At 37.9% G+C, this 7113-nt stretch overlaps 1 non-coding gene across 1 annotated transcript; it reads left to right on the forward strand.

The window, feature by feature from the left end:
• The first annotated feature begins 572 nt into the window (after positions 1–572).
• Positions 573–679, forward strand: LOC136307115 (U6 spliceosomal RNA). The gene has a single exon (XR_010725804.1). It is a non-coding gene; the product is annotated as a U6 spliceosomal RNA (small nuclear RNA).
• Positions 680–7113: the final 6434 nt, after the last annotated feature.

A 7113-nucleotide genomic window follows, 5' to 3' on the forward strand; every position in this document is an offset into this window, starting at 1 on the left:
CTGAAATCTAGTATGCTAAAAAGCTTAGCTTCAATGGTTAGGTTTTGTTTTCTTGTTGTTGTTTTGTTTTGCTTCATTGCAGTTTACAGCTGTGAGTTTTTCACACAGTTGAAGAGCAGTTGTCAAATATTTTCCCTTCGTCACTTGTTTTTACAAAAACCCAAGACTTCCCAGTGTTGTCTTGCTGTGAGTTTTTCTTTTTTCTTAGAACTACTAGAAAATGACTCAGACTAATCAAATACTGCGATGTTCATTTTTATGTGATTGTCTGCCATTCTCTGATGAACCATCTTCAGATTATTTCAACAAATATTTATTGAAAAGTAGCTTTGCAAGATCCACGGTGGTGGGATACCAAGTGAAATAGGAAGAGTCCCTGGCTTCAAGGGATTTAGACCTACAGGTCCTCCAGAGGGAACAAGTGAGGCCAAAATGTGATGATGAGAGATCCAGTGGCTTATGGGGAAAGGTCTTTTGTTTTGTTTTTTATTTCCATACAAACTAGTGAACTCTACTTTTCATGGTACATAAATCACTACCTAAAAATGAGTTAAGGAAAATAAGTTAACTTAGTGCTTGCTTGGGCGGCACATATACTAAAATTAAGATAATTCAGAGAAGATTAGAATGGTCCCTGTGTAAGGACGATGTGCAAATTCATGAAGTATTCCACATTTTTGCATGGTTTTGTTAACCAATGTTGCCTCAACAAATTCAACTAAAAAATAATAATAATAATAAAATAATAATAAATAAAATTTAAAAAGTTTAAATGTTAAAAATAGACAGTAAATTAACTTAAAGTACCACTGAATAAAGATATCATTGTTGTGGGAAACGACAAGAAAGGGTTGAAATTGATCCATTTGGGAGGAAGAATGCTCCTTTGGAAAAAAAAAACCTTTGTCATTTAGAGTTGAAATTTCAGTTTTCTCTGATTTGAAAATGTAAGTACAGAAATGCTGCTTAGGAGAATCCAACCAAAAGATGTAAATCTGCGATTCAGAATAATTCTGCTGACAATAATCAAAATCATTCCTCAAGTTGTGACAGGCTGGTGTTCCACTTCCAGGGTACATTTATCCATGAGTCTCTGAGGGCTTTGTTCTCAACATTCACTCACTCTTCTTCATTCACTCACCATTTTCAAAACCCATATCAGGAGCAATAACTTGTGATATGCTCCTAAACCCAGGCTCTTGAGAGTTGCTCTTGTAGTTCTGTTGTAAAAATGTTTCTGAAAATGATTTAACATATATTTGAATTATTTAATATTGGAAGGTAAAAATGCTTTGCAACTTCTTTTCATGAAATGCTCATGGATCTTTTCACCCCAAGAGTTCCCAGTTACATCGTATTTATCTATTTTCCAACATCTGTTATTTCCTTTTTCCTTGCAATAGTGCTCCTGATTTTTAACTGAGCATGTGGCCACCTGTTATAAAGACATTTTCCAGCATCCCAGAAGCTAGGTATGTCCACATGACTAAATTTTATCTATTGTGATATAAGCAGGTACATGTGTCTAATATCCATCTTTCCTGGTGGCTAGAATGCAAATGTGAGGGCTGGAGCTTCAGCAGCCATGTGGACCATGAGATAGAAAGTCTCAGTGGAGCGAGGAGCATGGGACTGAGTCTCAGAGAGCACTTGCATCCAGCAGCAGAGAATCCCTTTCCTTACAGACACAAGTAGAAAAAGAAGTTCCAGTGGCTTTAAAATTCATAATACAGTCTGAGATTTTGAGCAAATTACTACAAATATAAGCTGGTCATACTGGCCAGTTAAGGTAATAACCTAAGGAAAAATCATAAATGTAATTAAGATGAATAAAAACTAAGGTACAAAGATACATAATTACATAAAAATAAAGGTTTTGAAGAACTTTATAAATGTAATTGTAATTGAATTAACTCTTTAATTTGAATATTTAGGGATCTAGATGAAAGGGATGGTATTAATACCAAATAATAGACCCTGACAGGTTGGCTCAGTGATAGAGCCTCCCCTGGGTGTGTGGATGTCCCGGGTTCAATTCTGGGTAAAGGCACACAGGAGAAGTGACTACCTGCTTCTCCACCCCTCCTTCTATGCTCTCTCTCTCCTCAAATGCCTGCAGCCATGGCTAGATTGCCTCCAGTGACTTGGCCCAGGGCACTGATGATGGCTCCATGGCCTTGCCTCAGGCACTAAAAATAGCTCGGTTTTGAGTATGTCCCAAAATAAGCAGACCATTGTCCCATAGGGGTCTTGCTGGGTGGATCCCAGTCGGGGTGCATGTGGGAGTCTGTCTCTTTGTCTCTCTTGCTCTCACTTAAATTTTTAAAAAGATACCAAATGATAGTGACCGATATAAAGGCTATTGTCCTTTTAAAACTATTTTGTTTCCTTGCGAAGAGTCATTTCCATCATGTAAATCATGATGCATTTAACAAATAAATTTATTTGAAACTAAAAATAAAAAATACCAAGAATGTAGATAAGTACATTAATAATTGAAATGAACCATTTTCAAACAATAGTAGAATATATTGGTTTGAATAACTGTGTGCCTAGCTCCTAAAAGAGCAATAGCCAGATATAATAGCCAGTGGCAATAACTATCTTGAATGTAGCAAGAATACGCCAAGATTGTGAGCTTCAGATCTGTTTTTGCCTTCCTGTTCCCTTCAATGGGGTGATTTGGAGAACAATTTCTTACCCTTGAGAGATGAAACTGGGTTAGCCTCAGAGCTCACTGCTCTTTCCTCTGTTTTATTTTCCTTGCTGGGAAATGGTTCTTTGCAGTGGACTAGAGAGGCTCATCAATGAGGGGAGCACCTGTGCCTCTGGGAAAAAGGACTAGAATGGGAGCTGACCCAATCTATTGGACAGCTAGAGCTATCTAGTCTGATCTGTGTCCCACAGTGTACAGAGAATGCTAAGCAAGTATCAGTTTCTAATCTGATTTTCTTTGTTGCCTCAAGGCTAAATGCAATGCTTTGACATCAGGGCAAGCAAAGTAATAAACTCTGAATTATTAGCAGAAAACTTATAAAACAAAGTATTTCTTGAATGTCACCTATTTACTTGGTACTCAATGGATGCAAAACAGTAGATATGAATTCTGCTTTCTGCTTATAATAAAGTTGGAAAAACAAGGAACAAACGTGTAATTATCTTCTTGTGGCTCTGTATCCTCTCAAGACCATAAATTTCATGACAGGAAGGACTGTAGTCATCATATTCACCGCTGCCTATTATAACCCAATCCCTTCCCAATCATTAATACTTGAATAAATAAATAAACATACACTATTGAAGTAACAAGAAAAGACAGCCTCTGTATAGTCATGTACCAAAATGAGGAGTAAAGAACTAAAATTAAAAGCTATTAGAAATGTGAAGCTAAGTGAACAGTCAATGGATTTAGAGGTTAGTTTAAAATTGGATCTTCCCATGGTTTACAGAATAAAAGAAGCTCTCCAAGCTGGCTGGCCTGCCAGCATTGGGGCACTGACTGTGTCCTTTCAAATGTATAAAGCATTCCCAAGAGAGGACATGTAGCAGCAAATGCCCCAACCCCAGTGTCAAACCTTTCTTCTCCACTTGGGATAGTGGAGCATTTTCCAGATAATCTCTTCTCTGGAATCTAGAGACCTCTAAACAAATGACACTTTATGATGAGACTTTCTTTAGTTACTACACTGCTCCTTTAAGAATCTAAAGCCTGAAAATCTTGGGTGTAAAGCATAATTTTAATACTGTAATTTGGGTGCCAATGATAGTTCTGAAATGTGAGAATTTGGTTGCTCTTTAGCTTTATGACTTTTAAGAATTTGGCTCTGGCCAATTGGCTCAGTGTTAGAGCATTGGCCCAGCATGTGGATATCCTGGGTTCAATTTCTGGTCAGGGCACACAGGAGAAGTGCACATCTGCTTCTCCATCTCTCCCCCTTCTCACTTCTCCCTTCGCTCCCCTCCCATCCCACAGCCATAGCTCAATTGAAGCAAGTTGGTCCCTGGTGCTGAGCATGGCTCCATGGCCTCCACCTTAGGTGCTAAGAAAAGCTTGTTTGCTGAGCAAAGGAGAAACTCCCCCAGATGGGCAGAGCATCACCCTCTAGTGGGCTTGCTGGGTGGAACCCGGTTGGGGCACATGTGAAAGTCTATCTGCCTCCCTTCCTCTCACTGAATAAAAAAATTTTTAAAAGAGGGAAAAAAATAATCTTAAGACACTTGGGCAGTCCAGTCCCAGATTGCCTGGCCACTCTTGAAAAGAGTCCAGGCTACATCCAGAGGAGGAACCTATGGCTTCTCTCCAAGGCAGCCCTGGGCAACAGGACACCACACAGACTAGGCTGCTCTTCTTGAGCTGGTGATATCCCACTGATGGAAATTTTATCTCACTTTTGACAAGAAAAAGAAGGGTCTAGTTTTCTTGAGGATTCATACCTATTGGAACAGCTATACTCACCTTCTTTGCCATCAGTCTATGCTAAACCCATTCTGGAGAGGTGAGACACTAGACCCCTCTTAAGTCAGGTAACTTCTTCTTTTTTCCTCAAAAGTTCTGATTACTGGTAATAAAGAGTCCCAGCAGAAAATAGATGGTGCACTCAAAATGAGATAATTTGAGGAGAGTTTGGTAAAAGTGTAGATAGTGTAAAGGGAATCAGAAGGCATAGGACTATAGCGTCTATAGGGGCTGTTATGACCCTACAATAACAAAAATACAGAGAAATTATTGAAACTTGAAAATTGAGAGGTTGTGCACAGAGGCACACCAGACAAGAGCCAGGACACAACCAGTCTAATGAAAACCCTCAGGGAGGAAACCATAACTACTCTCCCACTCCACTTCCCTTGGTCATTACTGACAGGAAGCTGCAGGAGCAAGGGAACTCTTTGATGGCATCTCTACAGTTCAATTCTAATGCAGAGAGCAAGATGAAGACGGTTAGAAGTGGAACTCAGGGGCAAATGGAAGCTCTCTGCACAGCTGAATTGTGTCCATTTTCCACAATTTTGTGTCTGTGTAAAGATCCACTCATTTCAAGTAAAAAGGACCTTTTTCTAGAATTAGTCTTTACTCATACTAATACATTGTACCACAAGCAAATAGAATCATGGACTCAGGAACCTAAATTCTAATCCCACCTCTGCCAATAATCAGCTGTGAGATGTCGGGAAAGTTAATTTTCTGTATTTAGGTGGTTTTGTTTGTCTGCACTTTACTGCCTCACAAGAATATTTTGAAGATACTTGCAACACTTGAGTTTATGTTGACCACCTCTTTTTCTACAATTGCTTTCCTTGACGGCTTAATAACCAAAAGCGGGAGCTTCACTGGTTCTCTTTTGGGTCATCTCTATAAAATCTCTATCACTCTCTATCTCTCATTTTATATTGTTTCCTATTTCACTTCATCTAATATTGAAATCTGCCATGTGGTGGTGCGCTGGGAATACTGTTGTGGTTTAATTCCATGTTCATTGTTTCTACTGTTAAAATCTGAAAAAAGCTGATCCTTCAAGATTAAGGTGAATCACTCTAATGGTATTTTTTTTACAATTCTGATACTATCACAACTCATTCAAAACATAAATATTGTTCACAAATAGTTTTTAAATTTTCTTACAGTACAGTATATGACAGAAGCAGTAAAATGCCAAAAAGTCACAATATTGAAAAAACAACTGATTATATAAGATTGTGTATACAATGGTAACAATGATGATAAAGAATGTGTTTACATATTGTTAAATAAACAATGATGTTTATTATATGCCAGGTACCACACTAAGTACTTTACACATATAATTTCATACTAATTATTATTAGATTTATTATACTCACCATGTAGAAGAAGAACATGAGATTTTTTTAAAAAAAATCTTCTTCAAGGCTATAAAATATTACCCAGATTCAGGATTCAGATCCCAGTTGTCTAACTTAGACACTACAATATTATTTTTAAAAAGTTTTTAAATATATTTAAATTTTTTTCCCATTGATTGATTGCTTCTTGTACGTGTCCTGACCAGGGATTGAACCCATGACTTTGGTGCAGCAAGACTATGCTTTATCCACTGAGCCACTTTCCAGAGCCACGATATTATTAAATTTATTACATTTTATAAAGCTTATGAATATTTAAGTTTCAAAAAGGGCACATGATCCAAATCCCTTACCCAATAACTAAGCTTATGAAAATGTTTCCTAATCCCAAAGAAAGGCAGCACAATTCCAGGGATGGCTGCAGCGATGCATGCACAGCAATGTAAATGTACTTAATGCCACTGAACTGCACAATTCACAATTGTTAAAGTGGCAAATTTTTATGTGATATATATTTTACCACAATAAAACCTTTTTTAAGAATTCAAAAAGAAAACAGTATTTCACTAAAAAAAAATTATTTTTGTAACACGTTGCTTTAAATGCTTGTATATTAAAATTAATGACAAAACTAAATATTATATATGACATATTTTGTTTCCATGTATGAAATTATGTATTCAAGTTGGTTGTAAACTTTTAAACTATCTTCTCCTTCTTTAAAAAAAAAAAAAGAGCAATTATCATGTCTGACCTGTGGTAGTGCAGTGGATAAAGCATTGACCTGGAACACTGAAGTCACTGGTTTGAAACCCCAGGCTTGCCTGGTCAAGGCACAAATGGGAGTTGATGCTTCCTGCTCCTCCTCTCTTCCCTTTCTCTCTCTCCCCTTTATAAAATGAATAGTCTTTAAAAAAAAATAAGAATTTAAAAAATAAAACATCTCTGTAAAGCCAGTGGCCATGGCCAGCCACCACTATCTTAGCAGCCGCCCGGCCCATGCAGGTTCACATTGGATTCGGACAGTCGGTAAAGAAACAATGGAGCCAAAAACTGATGGGCCATCTTCTTTAATTCTAGCTTGCACCCGGCGGGCAAGTAAAAATAGACACTGGGCTCCAAAACCCACTCACATTCAGTGCTCACAAAGCTACTGACTTATCCGAGTTTCCTAGAATCAAAGGTTTCTAGTTCACCAGCCTTATTCTCCTCCGTTCCCCATCTCCTTCCTTCTCTCTACACAAACTACACAAACTGGCATCTCACTCAGCACTCCGCCATCTTGGCTGCTTC

Source organism: Saccopteryx bilineata, chromosome 5 (genome assembly GCF_036850765.1).
Source record: "Saccopteryx bilineata isolate mSacBil1 chromosome 5, mSacBil1_pri_phased_curated, whole genome shotgun sequence".
Taxonomy (NCBI): Eukaryota; Metazoa; Chordata; class Mammalia; order Chiroptera; family Emballonuridae; genus Saccopteryx; species Saccopteryx bilineata.